Consider the following 13,497-nt stretch of genomic DNA (forward strand, 5'->3'; position numbering starts at 1 on the left):
CATCCCCTGTGACGATATTCGACAAAAAATTGTCATGATCAGATTCCACCATGTCCCACAACAAATTCCACATCCTTACAACCGGAATTGGCCGAGAAGAGTAATGTGATGGATGTTGATAATCCGAACTCCAAACGCTATCACTACCTATCCTCTTCCTGATGGTGTGATCAAATCACCAACATGGCCACCACAGTGTCTAAATTTGAGGCCAGGCTTCGTAGCTCAAATTATTCTGTCACACACTGCATCATTAATCAGTTTGATGTAGAGCACACTACACACGGTAGGTAGGTGGCCAGTAGTGGGACAAAGTGGGCACCACCACACTCTCCATTGTTGCCAAATTTATTCAAGATGGCGGCGATGACGTCATCCAAGATGGCCACATGTAGACTTGGCAACAGCGCATTACGTCATTCAAGATGGCGGATTTTGGCGGGAGAATAGTCCAATTCTGCTATGTCCACTAACCTGACCTACAGAAAAAATGGCGGGAAGTTTGAATTTGGGCGGGAAAATAGGCCAATTATGCTATGTCCACTAACATAAGCCTCCAGAAGAAAAAATGGCGGCAAGTTTGAATTCCAACATGATAATGCATGCAAAACTGTACTTCTCTTTATTATTATAATTCATTATTATTGATTATCATTTATTAGCATTTATTATAATTTATTATTATTTATTATCATTTATTATTATTTATTATTATTGACCTGCCTCCACTAGAAAATTCCCTCCAAATTCAAATTCCAACATGATAAGGGCTGCAAAACCTTGCTTTTGTTTATTTTTCATTATCATTCATTATCATTTATTAACATTCATTGCCTTCATTGTCATTTATTATCATTCATTATCATTTATTATCATTTATTTTCATTCATTATCATTTATTATTATTATTATTTACCGAGCTAGGTGGTGCAGTGGTTAGCACACTGGACTCACATTCGGGAGGACGACGGTTCAATCCCTTCTCCGGCGATCCTGATTTAGGTTTTCTGCGATTTCCCTAAATCGTTTCAGGCAGTGCCGGGATGGTTCCTTTGAAAGGGCACGGCCGATTTCCTTCCCAATCCTTCCCTAACCCGAGCTTGCGCTCCGTCTCTAATGCCCTCGTTGTCAACGGGATGTTAAACACTAACCACCACCACCACTTATTATTATTTATTATTACAGGCCTACATCCAGTAGAAAATTGCCCCAAATTCAAATTCCAACACGATAATATCTCGAAAACTGTACTTCAGTCTATTATTATCCTTTATTATTTATTCAAGATATCCGATTTTCACGGCGAGAAACCCATAGTACGAACTTTCTTCCTTACTTATCTTTTTTCACTGGTAGCCTGTCATAACTGCGTCAAATAATAAAATGCGCTTATAGTAACGTAAGACACGTCCTTTGACTTTGCAGGGGGGAAGGGACTGAAGACTATTTCAAGCAGTACGGTCATCACTTGTTCTCCAACACAGTCAGCACACACATCTTTGATATTGCAGTGCAGTCGCCACAACGTCCGCGCTCCAACTGAATTAGTTCAAATCCTCGCCACCCCCTGGCCAGCGCGCGGAGACACTGCCGACGCCTGTCACGTGAGGCGGCCAGCCACTCGTGGTGGACTGGCGGTATCCTGGGGGGCGAGCCCAGCGATCGCTCCCACGTCGTAAACATGTTTTCGCTGGACACGCTGGAACTTGCCGAGTTTGACATCACAGTGGCCCCTTGTCCACTCACCACGTGTATTCGTCGCCTCCTCACGTTCCCCGCCAAAATTGTTTGCTTCGGAGCTGAATCACACAACGGTTGGCCGTTTCCCTGCAACACTTTCGGCGTCAAAGTTGCTTTTCCTGGGCACGTTCAAACCTGTCGACCCCTACCGCTCACCGTCCACCACGTGTCCTTGTGCAAGCGAGAACGCAGTGCTACACTTTTGGCGGCAAAGTTTGCTCGACAGTGGAATCCGCCATGACTATATAACAGCCGGCCGGTGTGGCCGTGCGGTTCTAAGCGCTTCAGTTTGGAACCGCGTGACCGCTACGGTCGCAGGTTCGAATCCTGCCTCGGGCATGGATGTGTGTGATGTCCTTAGGTTAGTTAGGTTTAAGTAGTTCTAAGTGCTAGGGGACTGATGACCTCAGTAGTTAAGTCCCATAGTGCTCAGAGCCATTTGAACCATTTTGACTATATAACAGCACGTTTGGTCCGCATTAGAACGCTCGCTAATTGACTCGCTCTCGAGCATGCGTAATAACTGTACATTAGCTGCGCCGCCGCCTCGCTTACGTCACACACCCTCCATACACGCGACCGACATAGTCTTCTGTAAATACCTAAGTACTTAATTCCATTTCGATTTTAATCATATTAAATAATTCAATTTACAATTTCATATACGTATGCAAAGGTGATCAACTACCTAATTTCAACTACTTTTCGAGGACCAGACAGCCACCTCTTCCTAGGAACCAGCGCCGAGTTTGAATTCTGGCAGTAAAGAAAGGGCACTTGTACCAACCTCCTAGGAACCAGCGCCAAGTTTGAAAACTGTCAGTATACAAAGCTGACTTGCGCTCCCGCCACCAACCTAAGAAAATTGTTGCAAACGAAGCTCATCACCACTAAACTAAGCCACCAGCACTCATCCTCTTCCTACACGTTTCGGCTAAAAGGACTCACCCTGCACTAGGCCCGTAGATGGAGGAACCAATTTACTTTATTTAGGAATGGAGTGTATTTATCACACCTACATCTTCCACACCATACAGACCTGCAAAACACTCCTACATAATTCATTTATAATGTTCCACAAACACACTTGCTAATTGTAAAAAGTTAAAAATCACTCATAGCACAGCCTACAGACATGCGAACCGCTCGTAAATAATGGAAAACATTTATGTCCAAATAGCCAAACAACTGCTAATATTCCCAAATAATTTCAGTGCATAGGCTGATGGAAGGAGGAACGAGTGTACTTTATTTATTTGTGACATATCTTTTTGAAACTTTTGCTTCTCATAGGTTTCGATATGTAAGGCTGACATAAGGCAGTTTCTGAACTCCCGTAGTGCACTACACGTGGCTACATAACCACACCACCAAGATATCATTCCAATCCAGACCTCTAACTCCACTACAGATAAAATTTGTCCAGTTATTTGTTGACTCACTCACAGTCTGACCAGATTGCAATTTTTGCGCAAAAACCACTCAGACTGCGCTGTGCTGCTCGGGGAAGTAAGGAAGGGCTGCACTCTATTTATTTGGAGCCCATTTATTTAGTCGTGGAGTATATTTGTCACAAAACACTCGCACTGATCCGACTGTGGTCATCTGACACAGGTCACAAATACGTAAACAACTCCTAACTTCACCACACAATAGCAAACAGCTCTTAAATAATGCATTACACAATATCAGCAGACGAGCTCTGTACTCTTAAACTCTCCAAATAAAGCACCGCACAGTGCACAGACATGCTCGCAAAATAGTGCAACAGACGCGCCCAAACACCCTCAACTGCCAAACCGACCAAAAGTCTCTGCTTGGCAGCTCCCAAACATTACCTCAACACAGTCGCATTCGCACCTAACACCGGAGAAATTGATATCGCCTATGCGCCTTAGATTACGCTCCAAGGCAGGTAGAGCGCGTGTGCGGTCGGCGGGGAAGGGAGTTCCAGAGTCTCCAGCCAAGTTCAGCTACCGAGCGCTCGTCACAGCCGACACATGTGAAAGCTGCATTGTCCTTCTCACGTATACCGCCGGCGTCTCAGGTCTGGACCTGCCTTCACGTCTATTGTCAGAATACCTCATGGCTCGTTGACACACACAACGCGGCCGGGAAAACATTTACTACTCGGATGCAACCGAGATGGTGACGGGAAAACCAATCACTCTGATCTGCGCTTCAGGCGCGTGTAATCATTGAGAACACTGTATTTATTTTTTCGAACTACTTATTTAACCATACAGTGTATCTATCACGCTATCACAAAACACCCACCTAGATGTGCCCTGGGCCATGTTGCACAGCCCACAGACACGCACCCAATCATAATTTCAGCACACACTATAGAAAACTGCTACTAAATAATATGCTCAGGACTCGAAAACTATCCTAATAACGCATAGCAGAGCCTGCAGATCCGCTCGCAAAATAACTCTGCAGACGTGCACAGTACCCCCCTCTCCGCACCCTGCCCACAAGATCGTGAAGTCACCCATCCGTCTGCTTTCAGACCTCGCACAGCCCCTGCTGGGCTTCCTCAAGCGTGAGCTGGCGCGGTCATCGCGCTCGTCAGCGGTCAAAGCGCACGCATACGTCCGTCCAGGACCGCAATCCATCACAACCCCGAGCCGCTACCACCGAACGCGGGTGAGAGTCAACTTTATATCAACGTAGCATAATTATCAAAGTGCAGCCTCCATACGCTAGATACATCATAGCAGCAAATGTCTTTACCTCCTGTGACCCTGTAGCACACTGCGCATTGCTCCTCAGACGATATTACACGGCTCTCTAATTAAACATAACTACACATCCCTGCTCTCGCCTCGTCACTTGACCAGCAATCTAAAACCTTTTCAATATTATTCTTACTTTACAACATTAAAAAAAAAATCTAATTTACACCTTCCACCGCACCTAACCTCACACCCGTCCCACAATCAACATACGGAAACGTCCTCAACCCTATCTTGACACTCATATATCACCCCACAAACCATGTTCATCAATCAATTTACCATTCTCATCCCCTCTTTTCGAATTACAAACGTAGCCTCTATCTAAACACCAATTAGCTCATCTTTCTCGCACTTTCAACAGTAAAATTAATTTTACACACACCCAGAAATAACAAAAGCAATTAAAGAGTCAAACTTTTATACAGAGCATCAAGCACATACGACAATATTCAAAGCCTGGTCCATATTTACCACCTCCACCTTCAATTAAATATTAGTACCATTGCCGTATCCGCCCCCAGTCGCTGAGTGGTCAGCGCGACAGAATGTCAATCCGAGGCTCCCGGGTTCGATTCCCGGCTGGGTCGGAGATTTTCTCCGCTCAGGGACTTGGTGTTGTGTTGTCCTAATCACATAATTTCATCCCCATCGACGCGCAAGTCGCCGAAGAGGCGTCCAATCGAAAGAATTGAAGGCGAACGGTCTATCCGACGGGAGGCTCTGCCAGCGCTCAATTTATACCTAGTTTTTCCGCTCTTAGCTGTTGTCACTAGCGGTCGAATATCACTATCTATAGATTACATAAATTTCCACATAAAAAAATCTCGCCCCGCCGTTTAGAGACTCCTATATCCGAACACATAGCATCGTTCAACTATGACTTGCTCTTAACTAATAACTCATTCATCAGGTCTGGGGGCGAGGTCACCCCTTTCTTTCTTTCTTTCTTTCAGCAGAAGACAGCTATTTTTTTTTTTACAGTGGTAGCTAAAGTGCGCCATCAGCTTAACATCACCATTCGCGAAACACATCTTCAAATACGTAAACACACTTACTCAATTATACAGCGGTCCCGCTGAGGACATGACCTTCAATCATCATATAGCGCCTTACAAAGCGAGTGACCGAGCGCCGGCGGCGGCATGTTAGTCACATATCTGTCCATCTAAACAGCCGTCCACTCAGCCCCAGGACCAGAATGCTGAAGTGGGCTCTCCCTATACCTGCTCTCCAGCTATTGTCTAACGACACACAGTGCACAGATGGATTCCTGAATAGCGCAGATCTCTATCTTCCCCCTTGCATCTCCAACAGGACATGTAAACAGTGTCTCCCCCAGCCAGCGAACCCGACGTCATTCACCTTTCGCTGACAATTTCCAATCACAAATCTTAAACATTCTCTTATATAAAACCATATTCACTCCTGCCAAAACTCACTTAATAATAAAAAAGCATGCTCCCTTTATGAGCATAGATGAGTATGCATTTATCTTCACCCATCTGATCTCTGCAATTTAAATCAGAGAAAGACATATCTATTACCTCCTGCAACCTGTCTATAAACAGAACGATCTCAGTTACTAGAACAGGACCTTGTTTTGACTATTTGCCGGAAATGGGCGCAATGTTGTACGCCTATTAGTAGGTACAAGTACAACAGATCCTCAACACCCTATTATCTTTATTCTCTACCATCAAACAGAGAAAAAGTCACGAAGGCACCAATGCGATCCACCTCCAGCGCGGACAAACGGAATTCATAATACTCCCCCCCCCCCCCCCCCCCCCCCCAATAACGCAGAGTGGGACCATCCAAGAATTCCTAACAGCTCGCCAAGTCCGACACCTCAAGCTACAGATTCCTATATGAACAAGATCATATTAAATATACACACGCTGCAGAGATCCCTTTAAAATTTGATCACCCATACTCTAAGCGAATGAGAAGCTGCCTCTCGCCCTTGTTCAAGCAGTGTTTTCTAACACGCTTTTGCACACTCTCAAGCATTTCGTCTTTCTGCCTCGACTTCGAAGTCAGTGTCTGATTCTAAACAGACATTAACACGGACTGATGCACAGCCTCTCACAGGAAACTATACCTTGCACCTTGTAAATCATAGTCTTACAGTCGGTAGCATAACGTTGTAGCGACTTCCCTCGAAAGTGATTGACCACCTCTTCATTTAAATTCATATGTCGCAGTGATCGAATAGTTTATAACTCTGCGTTCCATTTCTAGTGATTAGTCATTTTTGCACACAAGCACGGGATCACCGTTTTCGGTGCTAGCAAGCCCGGAAGTTGCGGTCCATCAGCTAAAATTTGTCCCCCAAATCAAGCAAGAATTGTCAGTCAATCATTATGTGATACCCAATGCACAGATGCGATGGATAAGACACCACCGATCTGCTGTAATATTATCCATCACAGCTGATATCGAGAAAAATTTTACAGTAAGTCCAACACTGGCCAATCATGTGACAGCTTGTTTTCTTAATTTCAGTACCATAGCTAAATCATACTTCCTCTACTTTGCAAGTAACATTGCGAACATTCATAGATCACTGCTCAGCACGTCCATTCACACTTAATTCTCGAACACATAAAGACGATCAAATTACACCAGACAACGCTATACATATTTCTAAGACCTCGCGCATAGTACTCGATCAATCTCTATGCGTATAGCGGTCACAGAGCTATCTAGTCCTCTTACGTTAAAAGATCATCCTCACCTCTGCATTGACCAACCTACCCCGCAAAATCGCTATCCAATTATTCCTCAACCGAGCAGACGAATACAGCTACACTCCACCTCTCTTGACTGAATACAGCTTTCCTAGTCCTAACCCCTGCACCACATTTCTCGAAATGTATCCAAGTCTTGGAGCTTAACACACCATATCGATCTATAGTAGCAGCTCTCAAAGTGCCTTAATGTAATAGCATACAGTTAAGGAGAACAAGAACGGAGCGATATTTATACACAACGTAGTTCGATAGATTTGTAAGTAAATCATCCAATCTATCATGTGTAAAGTATTGTTCTAGAGTCCATGATCGGTGCATCGAAGGTTTCGGTAGGAGAGAGAGAGAGAGAGAGATAGAGAGACAGAGAGAGAGAGAACATAAACACACACACTCACACACTCCTAAGACTATAACGTTCAGCACTTAAAAACGGCCAATAACCTTAGATTGCTTACTTTTCCGTCCTGTCAGACATACATCATTCTCTCCGGTCACCCTACGCTGAGTTATCTCTACTCCAATCGTAAAACTTTTCCTTTATACACTCCTGGAAATTGAAATAAGAACACCGTGAATTCATTGTCCCAGGAAGGGGAAACTTTATTGACACATTCCTGGGTCAGATACATCATATGATCACACTGACAGAACCACAGGCACATAGACACAGGCAACAGAGCATGCACAATGTCGGCACTAGTACAGTGTATATCCACCTTTCGCAGCAATGCAGGCTGCTATTCTCCCATGGAGACGATCGTAGAGATGCTGGATGTAGTCCTGTGGAACGGCTTGCCATGCCATTTCCACCTGGCTCCTCAGTTGGACCAGCGTTCGTGCTGGACGTGCAGACCGCGTGAGACGACGCTTCATCCAGTCCCAAACATGCTCAATGGGGGACAGATCCGGAGATCTTGCTGGCCAGGGTAGTTGACTTACACCTTCTAGAGCACGTTGGGTGGCACGGGATACATGCGGACGTGCGTTGTCCTGTTGGAACAGCAAGTTCCCTTGCCGGTCTAGGAATGGTAGAACGATGGGTTCGATGACGGTTTGGATGTTCCGTGCACTATTCAGTGTCCCCTCGACGATCACCAGAGGTGTACGGCCAGTGTAGCAGATCGCTCCCCACCCCATGATGCCGGGTGTTGGCCCTGTGTGCCTCGGTCGTATGCAGTCCTGATTGTGGCGCTCACCTGCACGGTGCCAAACACGCATACGACCATCATTGGCACCAAGGCAGAAGCGACTCTCATCGCTGAAGACGACACGTCTCCATTCGTCCCTCCATTCACGCCTGTCGCGACACCACTGGAGTCGGGCTGCACGATGTTGGGGCGTGAGCGGAAGACGGCCTAACGGTGTGAGGGACCGTAGCCCAGCTTCATGGAGACGGTTGCGAATGGTCCTCGCCGATACCCCAGGAGCAACAGTGTCCCTAATTTGCTGGGAAGTGGCGGTGCGGTCCCCTACGGCACTGCGTAGGATCCTACGGTCTTGGCGTGCATCCGTGCGTCGCTGCGGTCCGGTCCCAGGTCGACGGGCACGTGCACCTTCCGCCGACCACTGGCGACAACATCGATGTACTGTGGAGACCTCACGCCCCACGTGTTGAGCAATTCGGCGGTACGTCCACCCGTCCTCCCACATGCCCACTATACGCCCTCGCTCAAAGTCCGTCAACTGCACATACGGTTCACGTCTACGCTGCCGCGGCATGCTACCAGTGTTAAAGACTGCGATGGAGCTCCGTATGCCACGGCAAACTGGCTGACACTGACGGCGGCGGTGCACAAATGCTGCGCAGCTAGCGCCATTCGACGGCCAACACCGCGGTTCCTGGTGTGTCCACTGTGCCGTGCGTGTGATCATTGCTTGTACAGCCCTCTCGCAGTGTCCGGAGCAAGTATGGTGGGTCTGACACACCGGTGTCAATGTGTTCTTTTTTCCATTTCCAGGAGTGTATGATATGAGCCCAATATAGCCCTGCGAAACGTCTAGTGCCCAATGATCACACCGGATCACGAGTCAGAAATAATACTATTACTCCATCAGGTCTATATAAAAATGACAGTTATTAGCAGCCGGTACATCCTACAAGCAAACAGATACACATAACAGCAGCGTCCAACATGTGAAAATTACGTCATCCCGTCACCAACTCTGTAAACACCTGTCTGTCGGGTAAGTGCGTACACAATGATTACAGCCCCTCACAAATACCCACAACTAACTTAGTTATGACGCTGAAGTCTCGATTTTACACCAAGCATGCGACACGGTGGGGATCGCGTAAATCAAAGTGCATTTCGAGGAGTGTCTCAACTTTCATCACACATGTTCTCAGACACGAGACCCAATACGCCAATACGCCAATCACACCACAGCGTCGCCGGCCGATGTGGCCTAGTGGTTCTAGGAGCTTCAGTCTGGAACTGCGCTACCGCTACGGTCGCAGGTTCGAATCCTGCCTCGGGCATGGATGTGTGTGATGTCTTTAGGTTAGTTAGGTTTAAGTAGTTCTAAGTTCTAAGGGACTGATGACCTCAGAAGTTAAGTCTCACAGTACTCAGAGCCATTTGATAACTACGGCGGTGGAAACAAATATAACATCCAAAAGCTTGATTGATAAAGTTAATTTTGTGAGAAGGCTTCCTACTTACCCAGTACAAGCCTGTAGCATAATTGGTGCTATTGGATGTAGATCAAAACTAACGTACAGATTCAAAAATATTAATCGGGGGTGGATCAACATTTGGCACTTTCCTCGTCTTGGAGAATTTAAATGAGAGCTGTATCTTTGACAAGGGGTTCTTAAGAGAGAGAAACATAAAAATAGACTTCGATTCTGGGAGTTGATACGTGCAGTCTGATGGACGGAATGTCGCTGTGGATTTGTTAAGGGTGAAGGGAATACATGCTAGATTTTGTAAAAGTATTCGCAGAGTATTTTCCTTAGACTACTGTTATTAAAATACCTATCTCTGTTTGAGAAAAAAACCTGGTGTCATTAATATGTATGTGAATCATGCGGAGATAAAACTTCACTTCATGAAACCTTCTGCCACAGATAATACTCGATTACATGGTCCAAGAGGAGGGGGGGGGGGGGGGGGGAGGTTGTGAAAAAAAAATTCACCACGTGACAGACTGTCAGATCGTCCGATAGTATCGCTTTGTAAATATGGTACATCCTAAGAATTGGAATAATTACTTCATTCCCTGTACATATCTATGTTGCCAGGAATGTTAGCATGTATGTCCTGCAGGTCATTAATGAGGTAAGCCTGCTTATTGTGTGCTAGAAAATACGGTTGGATAGCAACGATTTTATCATCTACATATAGCACATCCCATACATTTACACTGAAAAGTGTGTATATGTACATATATTTTAGTAGTAAAAAGACTATAGAAAAGTTGAAAGGCATCATGAATGATTTCTAGTTTAATAAGAGAGACCTCTTAAGTTTTATCATTAATGACCCTGCAAATTAACTAGAGTTACTGTGTTACAAGTAAACACAGAATGTTTCTTTTGAGCAACTTTAACATAATATGATTTGTTTGTCTTGAGTTTCTATTCTGAGAGTGATCCATCACTATATTCTACTTACAGCTTAAGCAGTGCGTGTGTGTATCGAATTATTAGTTTGCGGAAAATATTCCTCAATGTAAGGGCGATACTACTGCGTTGATCCTTCAAGTTGATTGTGGACAATTAATCAGAGCAAGGTGAACCACTGTCTTGTCTTTGGAAAAAGGTTCTAGACTGTTCCTATATCATTTTCGGGAGTCGTAATCTATTGCCCTTAGCCACGGGGTAAATAAATTCGATCATTTTAAAAGGAATTTTAATATGGAATATTAGTATATATTTGTATATCCTTTGTAAGTAATGTAATTTAAGTGTTAGATGATTAATACGTACTCTGTGCTATGTGATGCGTAAATGAACAAGAGAGATAAGGTGTTATGGAGAAAATAAAGATTTGGTATGGCACGGGCAAGCAACCAGTTTGTGAAAAGCGAGGACACTAAGCAAGTAAACGAAAGAAAAAAGTACGTGGTACTTACCTAGCTATTGACTTCAACCTGCTTGGAAATGATTCCTCAGGAGGGCTCCTGTCTAGTCGCTATATTATGGAGCAGAGGAAGCTCCAGGTCTATGGCGCGTGATCACGATACTAGACATTGTCTAGCTATGAATAAGCTGCGCGTTTGAACCAACTTGTTAAGCGCGAAGAGTGAACACAGACTAATTGTTGCCTAATCCAGACCTAAGAGCGGCGGCATCCTTGACCGTAACGGCAGTGTAAGCTTACCATAAATATAAACATTTATCATTGATGGACGCTGTAGCTTGCTTTGATGATTTATTTGCGCAATGATACATGAGGAAAGACATTTGCTAAACTCTTAAGAAGTGCAGTGATAAAGTGTAGAACATTTCAGCCCTCACGATGATACATACATAACACTTACGCTGATTTTGTGAGTATAAAACTTTATTTAAAACGATGGTGGGTGGTAAATACAATGTTTTCTTCCAGCACAAAATCTCCATAGTGCTGGCTTGTTATATTTTTTCCAAATGTATTTTTCGTGTTCCCACTTACAACTGGCTGCTTATGGAGAAGGGGAGGTACCATAGGCTTTCGGTATGGAATGTTCCTATCTGTACCATTAAGCCATATTCCTGACTGGTCCGCAAGTATGGTGATGGATCCTGGGTGTATCCAAAACTACACCTTGACGCCACCTTTTCGACTCGTCCGTCTTCACTCTCCATCTTTCCACAATCCACTATAGCCAAGGAAAATTATTCACTGAACTTCTCATCAGTTAATTTTTTGTTAAACTTTAAGTTATTGAACTAGATGTATCTATTGTAAAACGTTCAGTACAAGAATTTGATAAATTTCTTAATTAACTTTCATTCTTTGACATGCATGTGACATCCTACCCATTTGAGTTTCTCGTATGTATCATTCCGGAGGTCTAACGATCTGAAGAGTCCTATCACAGTTTTTTCCTAATCCCTCAGGTTTTTCCTGCTGGTCTTGGCAGAAAGCGGGGCCTCTGTCACCACGGTTCTCCTGAGCTTAGTAATGATGTTCAGCCTTCTACACTGAAGGAGATCTTAGGATAGTTAGAATAACACTAATGCAAGATCCATATGACACTATAGTCATTACACAAGTAAGTGATTTTTCATTATATGTAACACATTTTTTATGAGGGTGTTCGTGTGACCTTCACTTATTCTGTAAAAAGAAAGTGAGCTATGGCTTTAACGCTTCAGAAACTTTCCAACGAACACTCGGTGTAGTGACATAACCAGTGAATTAGTAATTAACGATCTTGCGCCATGCATTCTTCATTTAAAATTACTAGTCCTTTCATGAAGAGGCTGTTGTGTAATAATGTTTCATAGACCAACACTTTTTTCTACCGAACACTTTTCAAAGTTGATTTCACATGAAGTGAATAGATTGCACATTCGTTATCTCTGAAGTGGCTTAGGCGCCTCACATTTGCTCTTAATAATATGAACCACTGTTTCTATTCTGTTGTATTTTGTCGTGAATGAGTTCGAAAGAGCAGCTATTGTAAAAATATTTTATTTGTTCTGAAATAATAATTAACATTTTAACTTCAGTGGTGTTACGAATCTGTAGCTTGTACCCTGTTGTCAGATATGCGGGGTGTACTAAATATTTTCGTTGGATTCAAAGCGTATCTTATCGGGCGCTGTAATTTGGTTAAGTCTTTTTTGTTTTTAAGAGTGAATAGTCATCGATAATTCGCCACAAAGGCACTGTTAATCGAGTCCACTACCCATTCCTTAAGTGTTTTTGTGGCAGAGCGGTTCTAGGAGCTTCAGTCCGGGACCGCGCGACTTCTAGGGTCGCAGGTTCGAATCCCACCTAGGGCTTGGATGTGTGTGATCTCCTTAGGTTAGTTAGGTTTAAGTGGTTCTAAGTTCTAGGGGACATAATATGAGATGTTAAGTCCCATGGTGCTCAGAGCCATTTTCTGAAATATAAAACTCGATTACTATTGCCTGAACTTGATTTCTCACTCGTGACTAGTGTGTATTCCCTAGGTAACGCATTAGAAAGCTGCCTCAGCTACACATGGCGTCTGTTGATGACCTTTTGGAGCTAACCTAAACGTATTTTGTTCACAGAGCAGATAAAACTATACTATAACTTGGTTTATAATCGAGTAACTAGTGTGTATTCCCTAGGTAACGCATT

This window comes from Schistocerca gregaria, chromosome 5 (genome assembly GCF_023897955.1).
Source record: "Schistocerca gregaria isolate iqSchGreg1 chromosome 5, iqSchGreg1.2, whole genome shotgun sequence".
Classification (NCBI taxonomy): domain Eukaryota; kingdom Metazoa; phylum Arthropoda; class Insecta; order Orthoptera; family Acrididae; genus Schistocerca; species Schistocerca gregaria.